At 39.9% G+C, this 18,930-nt stretch overlaps 1 pseudogene; it reads right to left on the bottom strand.

Annotated features, from left to right (window-relative positions):
• Window positions 1-220: 220 nt before the first annotated feature.
• Window positions 221-16,713, bottom strand: LOC118993004 (cytochrome c oxidase subunit 7C, mitochondrial-like; annotated as a pseudogene).
• Window positions 16,714-18,930: the final 2,217 nt, after the last annotated feature.

Consider the following 18,930-nt stretch of genomic DNA (forward strand, 5'->3'; position numbering starts at 1 on the left):
AGACTAAAAATAACTTTTTCTCCCCCTTTAAATAAAAAGGGAATTAGTATAGGCTTAAAGTCAAGTTTGCACTTCTCTTTTATAACAGAAAGTACCAACAAGGTCATGACCTAGCAATTAATAATTAAATGAAATCTCAGTATTTAAGGCCAAGTAACAAGGTGAATCACATGTGTTTTGATACTGAGATAATACCCAACTTAAAAAAAGTACACACATGCCCAATGATCACATTTTGTATTTCAGAGAAGAGGCATTAAGGATTCATGCCATAAGTTTATTTACAAACACAGCTAGTGTGTTAAAGGTCAACAGTTTGATCCGTTTTTCAAAGAGACTGCACCTCTTAAAATGCTCCTCTTCCTACCTGTTTCATGGATTAACTAAGGCATCCTTATTTTTTAGCAGTTGGTGTCTTCCTATAAAGGGGTAGCACACCCAGACCCAAAGTACAAAGTCACCGTAGCTAGTAACCATTCCACTTGTTTTCCATCGAAAATGGCAAATCCTTCCCTGGACCCTCCTCATAGTGGCTACTACGGACCACAGAGGTCGGGAATGTCCAAACGCTCTGTCCCAACATTTTGCTGTTGGAAGCCCTGAGAAATGGGCATAAACTGAGAGCGGAAAAAATGGAGCTAACACCTGACGTCCAAATCTTTTGTACACATTTCCTCTCCTAAGCTAAATTCATAAATTTCATTTGGCAGATGTCACTGTCTGAACATTGTGCTAGCCTCTCAAACTCAGGAAGACTCAGACTGGATTTGTCATTTTCCTCTTACACATTAGCTTTTATTGCTGATCCGCTTATTGTTTTAAATCAATGTCATCAGCATCATCTCAGTTATTGCAGACTGTAATCTCCCTGCTCCCATTTTTCCTGTGTCTGGTGAGTTGACAAGTTGCATGAACTCCTATTTTGTACTTGGCTATTTATTTTCCATTACCATTGCTGTTGACTGGTTTAAGTTTTCATACCTTCCATCCTGGATACTAAGGGAGTTGGTGAATTCAGCTCACTAAATTTATTCTCCTTTTCTATTTTTTCTCTCCTTTTTTTTTTTTCAATTGGTCCAACCAACAATTGTGATGTCATCAGACACTGGAGTCTGTACGCCATGATGGCAACCTTCGTCCCTCTTTTTGTCGACTCAAAGAACTTCTCTTGGCTTTTCCTTCTATCTTCCAGTTCGAACCCCAACTATGTTATCCTGCCTGATGGCCATTCCAGGACTTTGGTGTCATAGCCATTTCTATCTTTGGCTATTTCCTTTGGACTTCAGTGCTTTGCAGCACTCCTTGATTCTCGAACCTGCCGTTTTCTGAGATAACTTTCATCTATGCTTTTATGCATCTGTCTTCCTGTTGTCTCAGGTTGGCTCCACACCATTATCGCCTTTTACACCTCTCTCCTATCTTTTCCCCCTTTTTCATCATGAACCCCACCCTACTCAATCTCCTTTTTCCTTTATCTCCTTCTCCTTTATCTTCTTCTTTCCTTCCGTGTTGTTCCTTTCTTTCTCCTCTGCTAGTCTAGGTGGAAATCTGGGTAATGCCATCACTCTTTCATTCAAAACCATCAGCATCTCCCAGTGAAAGAAAATGCTTCTCATTTAAATACAAGAAGCACTTTACGTCTTGGCCATGCCTCTGTTTCCAGACTGAACTCTATGACTCTATTATAAGCAGCCTTGTTCCAGGTAGAGTGAGGTCCTCTTTCTCTCCTGGTCCTCCATGGCAGGTGTTCATCTTTGGTTAACTCTGGTTGCTAAATTTAGAAAATGCTTTTATTTCCCCTGACCTGTAGGAATTCTACTCCTTAAGCAAACTCACCTTTTTTGTGTGTGTTTAATTCTTTCCTATCACCCAAATCAGAAAAATACCCTCTGCTGCCTTTAAATTAGGAAAGGACTTTGTTTTTAGGTCATATTTTATTTTGCTTAGAAGTTATTTGTATATATCTTTCCTACTCTGCCAGGTTTTAAATGGACTGAAAATAGAACCTAAGGTGTATTAGCTTTTATTTTCTCACCTACTTCCTAGCAGATACTTTGCCACTTGAAGGAGCTTAATGATACAAATCTATTGAATGAAGGAATGGCAAGGCGAGAGTTACTATAGCTTTAAACACGATTCCATTGCTTCTCTATTCATCCCATCACCCTACAGAATGATTTTCTTTTTTAATGCCATACACATAGATAGGCCTACTTTGGTCTCTTTTGCCACCTTACAGGCTTTATCTTTGGGTCACAGCCTCCAAATTGCTTCCTGCCTTTAGATTCCTTCTTTTCGAATCTGGCTACAAGAATGCAGGATGCAGTCCACCCTCCCTGCGCAGGCTGTGTGGGGAAGTCCTGACACAACGCCTGACCTGAACTGCCCCCAAGGCAAGTTTGTGCTGGCTGCCCTCCCCCCCCCCCCAATGCAAACAGCAGGGAGACACGCCAGAGCTCTGCTCAGCACTTCACCAGTGAAGCTGTTATTGGAAGGGAACCACCTGCTACCCAGAGAGTATTTGCATTTGACTTTACCACAGGGGTCTATTGTGGACTTGTCAACAAATTGCTTTGGGGCTAAGGTGGAAAAGAATACATTATCTCCCCTTGTAACTATCAAGAAAAGAAGGAAGTTTCCTTTGTATATTGGACCCACCCACAAAACAGGCATATGGAGGGTAGAGAAGCATACGCTATCCTTTAGAAAAGGAGGGATACACTATGTATAGCTGTTCTACGGAAGAATAGAACAGGGGCAGGCAATGTCATTGTGCCCTCAGAGTACGGCAATCAGTGGGAATCTCTGTTCCACAGCAGCCTTCTGCTTTTCCAGAGTTCCTGTTACAGATTAAAACACAGCAGCATAAAGCCCTGGAACTGTGGTCTTCTAAACAGTAGTTCAGGGCGGTGCGAAGCACAAGGATTCAAGTCCCAACTCTACAATTTATCGTTTGTTTGGCTTTCGGCAAACTATCTGAGTCCTGTGAGATGACTTCCTCGGTACTACTGGGGGTCAGAGCGAGTGATCAGCGTTTGCTCATCTGGCTCTAATGGTCCAAAACTCTGGGACTGATTAGCTCTTCCCAACTCCTGTACTTAGCAGGACGTAAACACCAGTCATGAACACTTTCTAAGTGAGAGAATTTCCTCAAGATTTACAGTGAAATCTCCCTGGTTTGTGCTCACGGAGGGACAGTGACTAGTTTGAATTATGGGGTACTTTTTCAGAAATACCATTTTTTATTACTTTCAAATGAGCACAGTAAATATGCTAGGCTAACAAAATGTTGCCAAGATGTTTTGCCAAATATAGAACTTTGTGTGAATGTATCAGAATGATATGCAATTAGCTTTTATTATTTATACATCAGCATGAACTTTTAAAGTCTTAAAACCAGTTTGTTCCCTTCAACAGTGTCACCAGTGTCTTTGGTACCAGCCTCTTAGTTCCACAATGCGCTGTGTAGGTTTGTTGATGCAAAGGTAAAATTGAACTTTTATTTTCCTCTAGTCTCAATGCTTAAAGGTATGTGAGATGAATGATGTTTTGAATGATGATGAGTTGGTGTTTACAAGATTTTCCTGGGGGTATGTTTCCCTGTATAAGCATCATTACTCAGGCCTGGAATCCTGAACTCTTTAGGATGTGTTTTCATGTTCACATCATTGATTCGGAAGTTTTGCTTCTTTCTGAACCAATGACATGGTTCAGTGTGAAGTTGAAGCTTAAGTGAAAAGCTCTAAAAGATTCTTTGGAGTTGAATCTCTTTCACTCTGTGAGTCACTGGCCATTCCTTCTGTTCCTGTGCTCTCAACCCTCCTTCCTATCTTAGGACCTACTAGAACATGGGACCCCTTCTTACCTCGTCTAGCAGGACTTTTCAACTCCAGAGCTCCTCAGTACAACTCAGCAAACACCAGTCTCTCTAGGGCACAGCACTGCAGCTTAGGAGATAACTAATGGCCACTGACAACCATGCTTTTGAATTCTTCATTGAGTCATTAACTATTTACTGAATCCCTATCATGAATAAACTATAGGGGAATGAACAAAGATGAATGAGAAACAGCCATAATCTGAGCAGCTTGCTTGCCACCTAGTAGAGGAGACTAATTCCTTCGTAATTATATTTCTATTGTCTAGGGGAACCGGCTTTTCCTCTGTTCTTGGGCTTTAATATCCAACGCACACCGCGGAAGCTATCACCTTCTAAGCACTGGTGACGGCAAAAGTCGCGAACTTTTCATTAGGCTTAAATTATTCCAGAGGAGAAATGACCTCAAGACAATATTACTTGGCTTAATTGTAGCTTCCACAAAAGAAACAATTTACAGAATTATTACAAGGCACAAAATTGCCCAATAATACATCGAGAACCCGACAAGAAGAGACTAGGGAGAAAGAATAATGGAATTCCTTAAAAACAAAAATTAAGCCGAATTGTTGGGAGTGGGTTGGGGAGGGGGAGGATCTGGCTAGGGCAGCATCAGCATGGAGGGAAAAAGCCCAGTGGACTGGGGTGTGTTGACCACCCTCATGAAGATGGAGTCCGTGCTGCTCTCTCCATGTAACTGCGTTGCTCCTGATGCTGTTAGAAGGAGGCAGCAGACGAGTGTCTGACCTGCTGTTTTAGCTGTTGGCAGAGAAGTGAAGCCAAACCTGCTGACTGTGAGGTGTGCCCCAAGGCATCTCCAGGCCAGGATGACTTTCAGTGGTTTTTCCCTGGCCTGCAGCACCAACATCTCCACCATTTGAGCTTATAGGTACGTGCTTTCTGGAGGCATTTACTTTGTGATGGATTAAGCCCTGTTTACCCAGAAGGTTAATGTTTTGGGTAGTTTTATGTAGCAAGGGTTTTGCGTATCTGGAGAGTTCGTTGGCGTTCAGTTTCACCTAAGGGAGAGAAGTGATCTGGGGAAAGGGTATGAGAAATTGCCGAGGTTTAATGAATTGTGAAGGGGAGCAAGAGGAGAGACAGATGATCTGAATTCTCAGTGAAAACTGTGTTGAAGGCTTTGGTCATCGAGGGGTGAAGGAGCCATGGTTCCTGCCTTCTCTGTTCTTTCCGTTCCTGATCTAGAGAGAGGGGTGAGGTCACTGAATGTCCCCCGGTGACATTTGTATGTCTGCCTGCCTGTGGGGTGGGGCTGAGGGCTCTGCTGTGAACTAAACAAGGCACCGAGAGACTCTTCTCTTCACTGGGACTAGAGAGTGTTTCCATGGGGAGGACAGAGCATTTGACCGGACACTGGGTTGGCTAGGGCTTCAGCCTGGCTCTGCTGGGAATTGCTGTGGGGCCTTAGGGAAATCCACTCCTCTCTCTGAAGACCCAGTGTTTTGAACAATTCATAACAGGGCTAGTTACGGAGAGAGAGGCCTTATAGAATCAGCTGCCTTGCTCCTGGTTGGAATTGTGCCTGGATTTGATAAATGCAGAGAAGGCTGTGCTGTTGGAGGACTGGACCTCACCCATCATCATTTCAAAAATAAAGAGACTTCAATTTCATAGCTAGATGTGGTCCTGAATTCCCACATACTACTGGGGGCGAATCTAATGTATTTGCAAAGGCTGAGTAGCAGGTTGCATATCCAAAACCCTTTGGAAGCCTTTTCGCCTGCTGAGGCATCTTCCGCAGTCTGGATGCCTGGCTCCTGGGATGTACTGAACCACAGCCCCACTAGGCAGCAGACATGGACTGAGGGCAGAAGCTTGGATTTTAATATAACAACTGGAGCCAATTTACAGAAGTAATATGATTTTCTAAATCATTGGAATTAGCTAGTCAAGCCTGAGAGTTACAATTACTCAGAGGCTCACAAGCCTTAATAACATCTGGAAACTCCAGCGGGGGCAGAAGGAAAAAAAAATACCCAAAATAAAAAACCACATCATATGCAACAGCAAGCGAATGAACAGAAAAGTAACCCAAGGCAACATCATCCATTTTTATTATGACATCCTTAAGGTCACCATGTCAAGGGATGGGAGGAAATTAAAAGGAAGCTTCTTAGAGGACACAGCTCACAAGAATTCCTGTACTTACAGCTTGTTCATTTTCACAGTACAGTTGCCCTGGGTTGTGAATTAAAGAAACAGTCGAAAAAAAAATGTTGCGCCTTAAACTCTACCGAAGCCCCCTGCACACTCCTGTGCCTTTTGATGAGAAACATTAAACATTTTTAATTTAGCACATCAATTTGGAAATCTAATTTTTTTAATGCTTTGTAGCAGCAGACACGTTCATGGTGCTGTCACGACCATAGAAGAATTATGAGAAACTTGAACCGCAAAAAGTAAATTAGAAAAATCTCATTTCAGTTACTCTAAAAAGAGGGGAAATTAGATTTTGATTAAAATCACTCACACATACAATTTTAGATAAACTAATTTAGCAAGACTGACTATATAATTTTTTTCCTGCCAGTATGTCCTTTTAATACTGGCTGTGAGGTATTTGTACCCATAACCTTTCTTACAACCAATGGATGAAAGAAAAAGAAACTCTAATAAATAGCCTCTTGGCCACTGTGTGCGAGGTCTGGTAGGGAGAGATTAAAGAAGTGTATTTGTCAGTATAATAGGCAGAAGCTGGGAATGAATGAACACTCCTCATTTGGTTCTTGTTCACAGACCCTCAGCTTTGCCTTTTCAACTTTTTTTTTCCTTATGGTTTCAACTCTGAAATTTTTACTTTAAGGAATGATGTGTCAGCTACTGTAGGAATTAATTGCATCATTAGTGCTGCATAATGTACATCTATGGCTGGAGGCCCCAGTCTGGGTTAGACTGAGGCTGCTACCTCTGAGATGGTGAGAAGGGAGAACAGCAACACAGGACTCGCCTTCAGCACGGGGAGACCCAGGCCCTCTCCCAGGGTGTTGCCAGGTGAAGCGGTATGAAGCCTGTGGATGTATTTCACGAACTGCTCAACGCTGTAGCGTCTGTACATTTCTGATGTCTGAGCTCAAATGACTGCCCTGTGGTGTCTGAGTGGGGCTCTCTGAAGTCCCAGTGTAGAATCTAGGTTCTAAGTGGGACAAGATTGATGGGGCATTTTGGTTACTAGACATGTCATAGCAAACCTCATTTTGGAAATTGCATTGTGAATTAATTAGAAACATTTAAATTAAGGCCGATGGGTGAATTACCAACTCTCTGTAAGAACAGGAATGGCTGGCCTGCAGAGGCTAGCGTCCAAAATTGATGTTCTTCACTGCGGAGCATAAGGCATGGGAAACAGGCTTCCTTGAACTTGGCAGTGAGGTGTGAAAGGGACCTGCAGGACACAATGGGTGTGAAAGCCTTTGAGAATGGTAACACCATGTCTAGGCAAGATACTATTTAAAAAGAAAAGCAAACTACAAAAGTAACAGTTCAATAGAATGTATATAGTTAGCGGAAGGACAAGGAAGCTAGAGGGAGAGAAATCTTTTATAGACTAATTCCTTTGCCGCTCTTGTCTCTTAATCTGGGTGTCCAACAGGAGGGTCGATAAAGAAACAGAATGAATCGGGAAATGGAAGAATAAGGAAAAGGAGAGAATTAGAAAAACTCATGTAAACTATGTGCTTCTGGTGCTTCTGGTGCTAAGGATGTGTTAATGTAGGTTCACCAACTGCAACAAATGTACTGCTCGGTGCTGATAGTGAGGAAGACTGTTAATTTGTGGGGGAAGGACAGATGTGGGGAATCTGTCCTCTGCCACTCAGTTTTTCTTTTCTTTTTTTAAAATTTTAATTGTTGTTCAAGTACAGTTTTCTGTCTTTTACTCCCATCCCAGCCCGCCCACCCAGCCCTCCCTTCTCCCTCCCATTCCCATCCCCCCTAGTTTTTGTCCATGTGTCTTTTTTTAAAAAAATATTTTATTCATTTATTTTTAGACAGAGGGGAAGGGAGGGAGAAGGAGACGGAGAGAAACATCAATGTTTGGTTGCCTCTCTCATGCCCTGCATGGGGGAGCCTGGCCTGCAAATAAGGCATGTGCCCTGACTGGGATTTGAACCAGTGACTTCACAGTTCAGCACTCAATCCACTGGGCCACAGCAGCCTGGGCTGTCCATGTGTCTTTTATACTTGTAAATCCTCCCCCTTTCCCACTGAAATTCCCTCCCCTCTCCCCTTCTGTGAACCTAAAACTGGTCTATAAATAGTCTTTGAAAAACCACCCTAATACATATGAATAAATGCCGATGAGTAAATAATATTGAGGTTACTAGAGCGGTTTTTAATGGATATGGAATTTTTTTAAAAATTACTTTTTTGTTTGCTTCTCCTTATGTGTGCTTTGACTGAAGTAAAGAGCATGAACTTGATATCAGACACACTCATTTGGATCCCAGCTCTGCTGTTTACAAACTCTGTGACTTTGGGCAAATTACTTACATTCTCTAAGTCTCAGAAATCCCGTCTATAGAACATACACTGTACATATTCCAGTACTGATTTCACTATATTATCAATAGAATTAAATGGCCTAACCTATGTAATAAATATAGTGTTTAGCACATTATAAGTTCTTAGTAATGATGGCCAGTAGTGGCTGTATTTGTAATAGTAACTTCTATAATGGTTACAAACAAATGTTCTGCTCCATGTTGTGATATGCCATTTTTGGATAATAGATTATGCTTGTAGGGTAATGCACAGCTTAGGAAATATTAAAAAAAAATTTGATATTCACAACAAATCTGTGACTTAGGTAGAGAAATGGGGAGATATTACTGTCTTTTGTTACAGAAATAAGAAGTGTTTTCCTATGTGTGGGTTTGCTTAAGATTGTATAACTATTGTTTATTCTAGAGATGAAATAAAAATAAAAAGAATCTTCTGAATTTTGAAAACACCTCCTAAAATAAAAAGAATTTAAAAAATCAAAGGTAACCTAAAGTAGCATAAAACGTGGATGGCAGAGTTCAGGAAAGGAACAAAAATAACCATACACATTTCACCAGAATAAAAGGCCATGTTAGAAGCTGTAAGTAAGGTAGATGGAGTCAGGAATGTAGAGAAGATGCTTGGGAAAATCACATAAAGCAAATGGAGAAGAACCAAGAGATAAAGATGATCCCTCGAAGGAAAACATAATGCCAAATAAAGTAGAATTCATTATGTGCATAATCATTTTTTAATGAGAAGAAATAAACAAATTTAATAAAACTTCCAAGAATACATTGTCCTAAAAGGCACACTGTTTCAAGAGAAGAAAAATAAAACAGAATAATAAATATTGAGATGTAGTCTTAATAATTTGGTAATCTTCAAGGGAAGGAGAAAGTTTATAGAACAGGGTTCCCCAACCACCAAGGCCATGGACCAGTACTGGTCCATCGCCTGTTGGGATCCGGGCCGCACAGCATGAGGTGAGTGGCAGCAAGAGAAGCTTCATCCTGCTCCCCTTCACTCTCGTTACAGCCTAAGCTCCACCCTCCACCACTCCCTGCAACCCCCTCTGTGGAAAAATTGTCTTCCTTAGAACCAGTCTCTGGTGCCAAAAAGGTGGAGGGCCACTTCTATAGAAAATGGGTAGGAAAAGCAAGGGGAAAACGGTGAGGCTGACTTTGGCTTACTCCACTCTATCATTTACTTTTGAAGTAGAATGGATGAACGTTTACAGATTCCTCTAGGGGTGAAAAGGAGAATTTTATGCCATACTAATTTGCCTTTGAGTGAAAAGAAAGATGTTCTTAAACATGCATGCAACGGAGGAAGGTAAAACTCATAAACATTCTGGAAACAATTACTTCAGGATGGAATCCAGCAGCCTGCTCAATGAAATGAAATAAAAGATCCGGGGATGGAAAGGAGCATTATGAAAGCTCTGAGGTAGGCAATGCACCCATTTCAACACGTAAAGTTTTTTTTTTTAAGCTACAGAGGTTTTGGTAACAGATGTGCATGTAACTGATGAAAATCTTGACAATGTAAAAGGATATTAATGTAGCCAGAAGTACAAGAGAGAGGGTACTGGTTTCCTCATCTCTAATAGTTGGAGGTCAAAAGACACTGTACAAAGTTGAGAAGTCAATAAATTAAGGTTAAGCATGTAACTTAAAGTTCAAAATAATTTGACAAGATGAATGAATCTTTTAAATAATCAGAATGAAACAAAAAATTAACATTGAAAATATAGATTACAAGAAAAAGATAACAAATAACAGTACAGAAATAGTAACATAAAATACGATGAAAAATTGACTTAACACATTTCTTATAAGAGTGATTGTAAGTGGAATAAATGAACTTAAAACAGAGTGTCTCAGATCATATAATAAAGGCAGGTTTAAAATAATATAACTCCAATAGATTAAATATAAATCAATAGGCAAAGCTTTATCAGGCTGATGAACACATCTATTTGACCTCCAACTATTAGAGATGAGGAAACCAGTACCCCCCTCTCGTACTTCTGGGTATGTTACTATCCTTCTACATTGTCAAGATTTACCTCAGTTACATGAACACACCTGCCTGATAAAAGTATGTAAAAGACAGACAATAAACCCCCAAGCCAAAAGCAAACAACAATGACAAGAACCAGTAGGCATAACTATTAATATTAGAAAAGAATGAATTCAAAAAAAAACATTATGTGAAACCAAAATAAGTGATTTAATATTAGCAAAAGATGTATATAACATTGGGAATTAAGTTTATTCATCTTTTTGCACTACCTAACAGTAAAAATAATCAAGGCTAAAACTGTAGTATGATGAGAAGTTGACAGGTATTCTTCTAACAGTAGGAATCTCTCGTGCACTGCTCTTATCCATGGCAGGTGATGCAAAAAAAAAATCACTGAAATTACACTGAGTTTTTACAATATAAATAAGATTACTGATACACACAAGCACAAATCTATAGAGTATTTTATGATATATGTTCACAGAAATTTGTTATATGAAAAACACCAGCCATTTCTAGAAGCTGTTATGCTATAATTTTGGCAAGTTTCTCTGAAACCATAGAGTTTCACGAACTGGTGTTTGAAAAACTCTGGATTCAGAAACTGGAGCTGTATTATTAGTCCAGCAGCATGGATGGGGTGTCTTTCAATATCAGACGACTATTCTCATTGCTACTTCAGAGAAAACATTGTTCTGATTACAGTTGTCTGGACAGGGTTTATTATATATAACTCATTCTACCATTTTTCTAGCAAAAGGACAAAAGAAAACTTGGTTTTAATCATAAATCACCTCTCAAAGATGGTATCAGTAATCATACTTAAGGTTGCAATGTACTTAAGCTTGTAAGGGACCAGCTGGTTTACTCATCAATGCCCTCTGATCTTCCCTGTAACTCCCACTTATTTCTAATTAGACAGCAGTTTTGGGCTTGTAGTAACTCTGATCTCTCCCCTTGGGGTCTGTGTGGTTGTGCAGTTGCAAACCCAGGCCAGAAAACACCAGTAACTTCTTCCAAAGACCATGGACCACTGAGCCTTAGCTCAAAGTCAAGTCACTCAGGCCTTGGGACCCATCTATCCCTCAGAGGCCCTGGCTGGAACACTCTTCTCCTGGCGCCCTGCTCCTGCCAGCTGTCCATCCCCTTGGACGAGACCTTCTTTTGTTGTTATTGGTTACAGTATTATTGGTTCTGGATTTTTAAAAAAGTATGATAGAATATATGACAGTACCATGATATAATAAAGAAATTGGAGTTTTGCGGTAGTTCTACTATTTGCTGTGATTTTAGCAAAGCCCATTTACATCTCTGGGTCTCAGTGTCCCTACTTGGAAAATGGGAATATTATTACTGGATTGTTTCTGCCATCATAACCCTGGAGAGAATAAATGTGTTGCAAGGTATTGCTTGGACTTTGTCATTTTACACAAAACAGATGTACATGTATCTCATTTTCTGGACAAGTTCTATGAATTTAGCTATGGGATATTTTCAGCAAATTAACAATTACTTTTTTCTAATAATTTTCTTTATAAAAGCAGAAATTCTTTGGTGCTTTTCTGTGTGGCTGGTAGGCCTGTAAATTTTAACAAGCTTCTTGGGAAGTAATTTGGCAATACGTACCAAAGGCCTTAAACACGTTCCTACCTTCTGATCCAGTAATCCCATGCTTGGGAATTTATCTTAAGGCAATAATCAGAGCTGTGCCCAAAGATTTATGTACGATGGCATTTATCATGATACATTTTTTTACAATAGCAAGTAGTAGAAACAACCTAAATGTCAAACAATAGGGGGTTGGTTAAATAAATTACAGTACATCTTTATCTAGAATACTGTGCAATCATTAAAAATAATGATCTTAGCCCTGGCTGGTGTAGCTCAGTGGATTGAGCGCGGGCCTGTGAACCAGACGATCACGGTTCGATTCCCAGTCAGGGCACATGCCTGGGTTGCAGGCTGGTTCCTTGCAGGCTAACTACCAGCAGGGGATGCACAAAAGGCAACCATACATTGATGTTTCTCTCCCTCTCTCCTTCCCCTCTAAAGATAAATAAATAAATAAAATCTTCAAAAATAATAATAAAAAAATAAAATAAAATTAGCTTTAAAAAAAATAATAATGATCTTAAAGAATTTTTTAATGCTATGGGAAAATGCTTATAATATTTTATTAAGAAAAAATGTAGAGCAGATACCAATGTGTTTTTAAAAAAGCACACATATATATATGCGTGTATATATCTACATAACAAAATGATTGTGGATATATATATATATATATGTTAATAGTGATTCTGGTTGAAACAAATGATTATTTTCCTTTCTTATAGTTTTTCTTAATTTTTAGATTATATCCAGATTACTATTAGGTTCAAAAATGGTTATATGTATGGTATATTATATGCCCTAGTCTGTTTGATCTGCTATAACAAAATATCACAGACTGGGTAGCTTATGAGCAACAATCATTTGTTTTTCACATTTGTGGAGCCTGGGAAGTCCAAGATCAAGTGTCAGTGTGGTCATGTGGTGAGCACTCTCTTCCTGGTTCATAACTGGCTATTCCTTGCTGTGCCTTCACATGGTAGAAGTGACCAGGGAGCTCTCGGGAGCCTGTTACAAGATGCTAATCCCATTTATGAACCTCTCTCCGATGATCTAAGCATCTTTGCAAAGGCCCAATTACTAACACCATCATTTTGGGGCATTAGGATTTTAGCACACAAAATTTTGAGGGGACACAAACATTCATACCGTACGTATATATGTCTTATAATATACAGCTTGTGATAAACATCTATATTTTCCCGCTTAATTCAAGAAGTTCTGCAAGGCTTTCAGATAGAGTTGCTCTCTATTTGATCCTGCTGGGGTTTCTAATGAGCTCCTTCAGCTTGACTTGGTGGGGGCTGTATAGTGATCCACCATTGGTTTCAGAGCTTGATTTAATCTGTGCCTTCAGAAGGTAAGATGACTGTGGGAGATGGGCTCTCAGTAATCAAACTTTAAAAAGACTGTTTTAAATTAAAATAAAAGTAATTTGGAAAACTGATTATAGCTCCACACCGAAATAAATTAAAAGTGGATGAAAGACTTAACTGTTAAACCTCAAACCATAAAATTTCTAGGAGAAAACATAGGCAGTAAAATCTTGGATACTGTTCATAGCAATATATTTTTCTGATATATCTCCTTAGGTGAGGGAAACAAAAGAAAAAAATAAACAAATGGGACTACATCAGACTAAAAAGCTTTTGCACAGCAAAGGAAGCCATTGACAAAATGAAAAGACAACCCACTGAATGGGAGAACATATTCACTGATATATCTGATAGAAGGTTAGTATCCAAAATTTATTTTAAAAGCTTACCAAACTCAACACCAAAAAGCAAACAATCCAATTAAAAAATGGACAAAGGACCTGAGTAGCCACTCCTCCAAAGAAGACATAGAAATGGCCAATAGACATATGATAAGATGCTTAACATCGCTGACAGAGAAATGAAAATTAAAACCACAATAAGATAATCTTCTTGCCCTGGTTGGAATGGCTCTCATCAATAAATCAACAAACAAATGCTGGAAAGGATGTCAAAAAGGGAATCCTAGTGCACCATGGGTGGGAATGTGGGCTGGGTTTCTGGTAGCCACTGTGAAAAGCACTAAGGTGAAACCTTAAAAAATTAAAAACAGAACTGCCTTATGACCTAATGATTCCACATCTGGGAATATTTCCTTCCTTCTTTTCTTTTCTTTTCTTTTCTTTTCTTTTCTTTCTTTCTTTCTTTCTTTCTTTCCTTCTTTCTTTCTTTTTTCCTTTCTTTTTCTTTCTCTTTTCCTTCCTTTCTTCCTTCCTTCTTTCCTTCCTTCCTTCCTCCTTTTCTCACTTTCTTTCTTCTTATTCTTCCCTTCTTTCTTCTTATTCTTCCCTTTCTTTTCTTTTCCTTCCTTCTTTACATTTTTCCCTGTGTTTTCTTTAAGTAGTATTTTTATGTATTTGGATTCCANCTCTCTCTCTCTCTTTCTTTCTTTCTTTCTTTCTTTCTTTCTTTCTTTCTTTCTTTCTTTCTTTCTTTCTTTCTTTCTTTCTCTTTCTTTCTTTCTTTCTTTCTTTCTTCCTTTCTTTTTCTTTCTCTTTTCCTTCCTTTCTTCCTTCCTTCTTTCCTTCCTCCTTTTCTCCCTTTCTTTCTTCTTATTCTTCCCTTCTTTCTTCTTATTCTTCCCTTTCTTTTCTTTTCCTTCCTTCTTTACATTTTTCCCTGTGTTTTCTTTAAGTAGTATTTTTATGTATTTGGATTCCATCATTACTGCAACTCATCTTTAGATAACTTTGTGGGAAAACTGGAAAGAGGATGATATGAATGTTGTAAAATAAGAAAATGATGCAAACATCTATGCCTTTTCTTTTTCACTATACAATGATTTCACCTCTGGTATGGGATACAGAGAATGTTTTTGGTATTGCAGAAAGTATGAATGGGGAATTCGGCACTCCCCACATCTATTATTACAGATAATATCAGTGCAACTGCAATACTTTTTCCCATTAGGTTCCAAACACCCCTGAACATAATTTGGAAGGTGTAGCAGCAGAAAATTAAATCCCGTAAATGCTGTCTGGCAGATGAAAAGACATAACTGATTATATTAGCTTACTTAAGCGCTTCTGATGGCCACAGGTAGGGTTGGTTTAGTACAGCTTTTCAACTTGCCAAGCCAAGTTTACACTGTCAACAAGCAAGTAATAAAAGTTGCCAAGTGGCTCTTTTAAAAATTTCGACTCTCAGGTGTTCAATTTTATTTCAAACTTTGCTTTTGGTGCCAGACTCTCTTCTATAGTCCACGGTAAGTGGAAAAGTAATAAAATTGTCATGTTGGACCTGGAAGAGTTCCCCAGGGCTTACCCATTCTTCCACACTGAGCCAGCTCTTCTAGACCCGCATTCAGGCAAAGAGGTTCTTTTTTCTTTTGATTTACTGATTGTAACATTTACATCTTGTACTGAGACACTGGGAGCTGGGTTCCTGGTAAGCACTTAAGGATGCCATTCTCTCTCCCTGGCCATGCTGGTGATTTCTCTGAGGTACAGAGAAATAACTATCTGGGAGTCAGGACCTTAGTGTTGCGGGCTTGTAGGGTAGAGTGCCATGCTGGCCAGGCATCCTCTGTACATTACTCTCTAGTACAATTGGGCTAAGCATTGGGAAAGCTCCCCAATTATTCCTCCTTACTCCCAGAAAGTTCTTAATCACACACCCAAATTTCTTGACCCTCTTAGGAATGGGTTAAACAAAGGGTTCACAAGTCTCCCTCCACCTTGACAAAATTACATCTTTTCTAAATATTGAGTCCCTCTACTAATGAATCAATGCATATTTATTGGCTACTCTTTTGTGTATGCTCTTTTGTGTTACTCTTTTGTGTAGACAATTTTGACTAACTACTGGCCAAACGAGGGTTCCAGCCTAGGCTGGAGGACATTGGAACTCAAGTTCTCTACCACTGCTTTAAACTACTTCTTATAAAGCATTTTATTACCTTAGGGGATGGTGATGTTTTTGTAGACTACGGTAGTGGAAGCCCATTTTTCACATGTAGTATGAGGCTTTCTGGCATCACCTGTTTGGATTTCCCATAATCCCATTCATTTTGTCCTAGCTGTCATCAGCTGCACACACTGGGCACAGGGATCACTTCCCTGCTTCAGCTGTGGAATCTTGGTCTGTCCTCATGCAGACACAGGGTCCTGACTTGAGGCAAGTGACGCTTTGTCAGATTAGATCAAATCTTTGACTTTGGGTAATCAATGGCTTGTCACTTAAGATTCCCTGACATGGTTGTCTAAGGGCAGCATAGTTTTCCCTCGATGCCCTGGATTTCTGAAGTTTGCTGTGTCTGCTCCTAGTTACTCACTGGCTCCTTAACTGTGGTTGAGGGCCTTGACTTGTACACTCCTTATCCCTCCCCAATAGCATATCACTGCATGGTTTCACTATGGGCTCTGGCACCAGCCTCCAAGTTGGATCTATTTCAGCTTTGCCACTTACTGGTAGTGTGATGGTTATTGGAAATTTCTAAGCTTTAGCTTCTTCATATCTAAAATAGTCTAGTAGTACTTATTGGGCTAGGCATTGGGAAATCACCTTAATTATGTCTGCTTACTCCATAAAATTCTTAATTACTGATTTATATTACTCAGCACTCTTAGGAATGGTAAACAAAAGGTTCACAAATTGACTAAATAGCAAGTTTTCTGAATATACTGGTTTTGAGGATTAATTTATGCTTGTAAAATACTTAGCACACTACCGGCACAAAGAAAAGAGCTAATGAATGGTTAACTAGTATTAATGTCTGTCATTTTATGTAGCTTTTTAATTCTCTAAGTAACTGAACTCTTGCTACCATGTCTTGGGCCAATGGTCTCACTCAGCCCTTCGACAATTTCCTGGAGGTGAGAAGTGGGTGGCTAAGGTCTCGGGTGCCCAGGTCCTTTGGATCTTCTCCAGGTGCCTCATAAGGTCCTCTAGAAGGCGGTCATGCCTGAGTGGGTTGCTAGCTTACAACCCTGGAGCCCCCAGTTGGTTGGTCTTGGGAGCTGCTGCAGCTGGGCTGCCCTAGGAAGCTGTCTTCCTATGTCCACCTGTCTTCTATGGTCCTGCTGAGAACTTCACTGACTCCAACTAACATCTCAACGCCATTATTGTTTGCCTTGCTCCTTGGCTTCTGACCACCTGCTGACCTGACCCACCACATGTTGCTTTCACTTGAGTGCTTCACACAGTGGCCAGAACTACTGCCTCCCGGCTGTGTCCCTCTTCCTGTGGCCCTGACCCAGACGTAACACTTGTCCGGTTTTAGCTCTTAGTGCTGCTTTGCTTTTAACCCTTTATTCTCAAAGGGCCTCTCTTATTCCTTATTTCCTGTAATCCCTGTCTCCTGCATTTTTACTTCTGACTGGGCCCTTATGTGACGATAAGGCAGCCAGTTCAGTTCAACTGGGTAGACGTGGGAGGAGAATAATTCCTTGTCCATTGACCAAAGGAAGACCATCTTCGTTAGCCAGACATGGAGAATTGTTTGCATTATGACTTTTTTAACATAATAAATCTTAGTGCCTCACTCATGGGATAGAGTAAAGCCTCATTAGTTAAAACCCCACTGATTCACAATTTAAGACAATTTGTTCACGAACCAAGCTGAAATTTACGTTTGTACTATCTATGAAAAAAAGCTTCATTAAGTAAATCAATAAAGTAAGGAAGATTGCAGGAAGCCCGTTTAATCTAATTAAGAAAACAAACTATTTTCAAGCACTTCATAATGCCATTGGCATATAAACAATGTGCTCATTACATATGACTTTTGTGTGTTCCTTAAAGCATATCGAGGAAGATTCCTGTTTGACAAGTTTTTAAAAAGAATGATCAGTTCAAGTACATGTATAAAATTGATGACACTGAAACTGCTTTTAAAAATAGTCTGCAGTTTTGGCGTTTGCTGTAATAGAACATATCAGTAAAGTGTTTGTTGAGGGGATAGCAGACCCAGGAATGAAACAGAATTAAGATCTCATCTTGGCTCTGCTTGTGGACTTGTGCAATATACACCGACCCCCCACCCCCGACACAGGCTGTGATCTCCTTTCTCAAGGGGGCTTCAATAGGATCAAAAGACATAATATGAATAAAGTGCTTTTCATGGTCCTAGACATGCAGTAATAACAACAAAAAGTAGCTCTTTTATCTCATTTAACATATATAGCAGAATCTGAGAAAATGCTTATTATTCTCATTTTACATGAGAGGAAACATAGCCTCAAAAATATGGAGTAATTTTTGCTGGCGTAGGTGGTGTCGGTGAGGTGCAAACTTCGGCTGCCGGGTTCCGTGCCTATCCCTTGCACTGTGACTCACCCTGTCCAGTTTGGTGGCGGCCATCAGGCAGCCTGTGTCTTGGGCACCCTGTGAGAGGACAGTGTGATGGATGCTGAGTACAGTGGGCTCCCTAATTTATAGCTGTTTGTTTCCACTTTAGGTTAGGAGAAAGAGTGAAACGCTTTCTCAGCTACATTAATATTATTTTATTTTTTGCACTTATTTTATTTTTACTTTTTATTTTTCCCATTTATTTTACCTTCACATTTTGGAGGAGGATTAGCTAGGCAGTGAGGGAAAAAAACCCAAGATTAAATGTATCTGACATGGGGTATTTGAGAGGAAAAAAGTTCTGGTCTCACGGGGAAGGGAGCGGGGAGGAAACGAGCCATGCTGCAACGAGGCCTCAGGCCGACCTCAGCTATGCACAAATGGCTCCGGGGGGACCAAGAGCCTTTGCTTTTCACACTGAAACCTGAGCTTCCGAGATGATGGAAATCTGTTGTTGACAAGAAGGAAGAAATATAGATTAAGCCTCTAACTATGTTTAGAGCATCAGGGGATGAATTAGCCTAATTGGAATATTAGTCTCCGTTACAGAGAGTAATCACTACAGGCTGGCTCTGTTTTCATTAGAAATTT

This window comes from Sturnira hondurensis, unplaced genomic scaffold (assembly GCF_014824575.4).
Source record: "Sturnira hondurensis isolate 20B ecotype Veracruz unplaced genomic scaffold, ASM1482457v3 Scaffold0008640, whole genome shotgun sequence".
Taxonomy (NCBI): Eukaryota; Metazoa; Chordata; class Mammalia; order Chiroptera; family Phyllostomidae; genus Sturnira; species Sturnira hondurensis.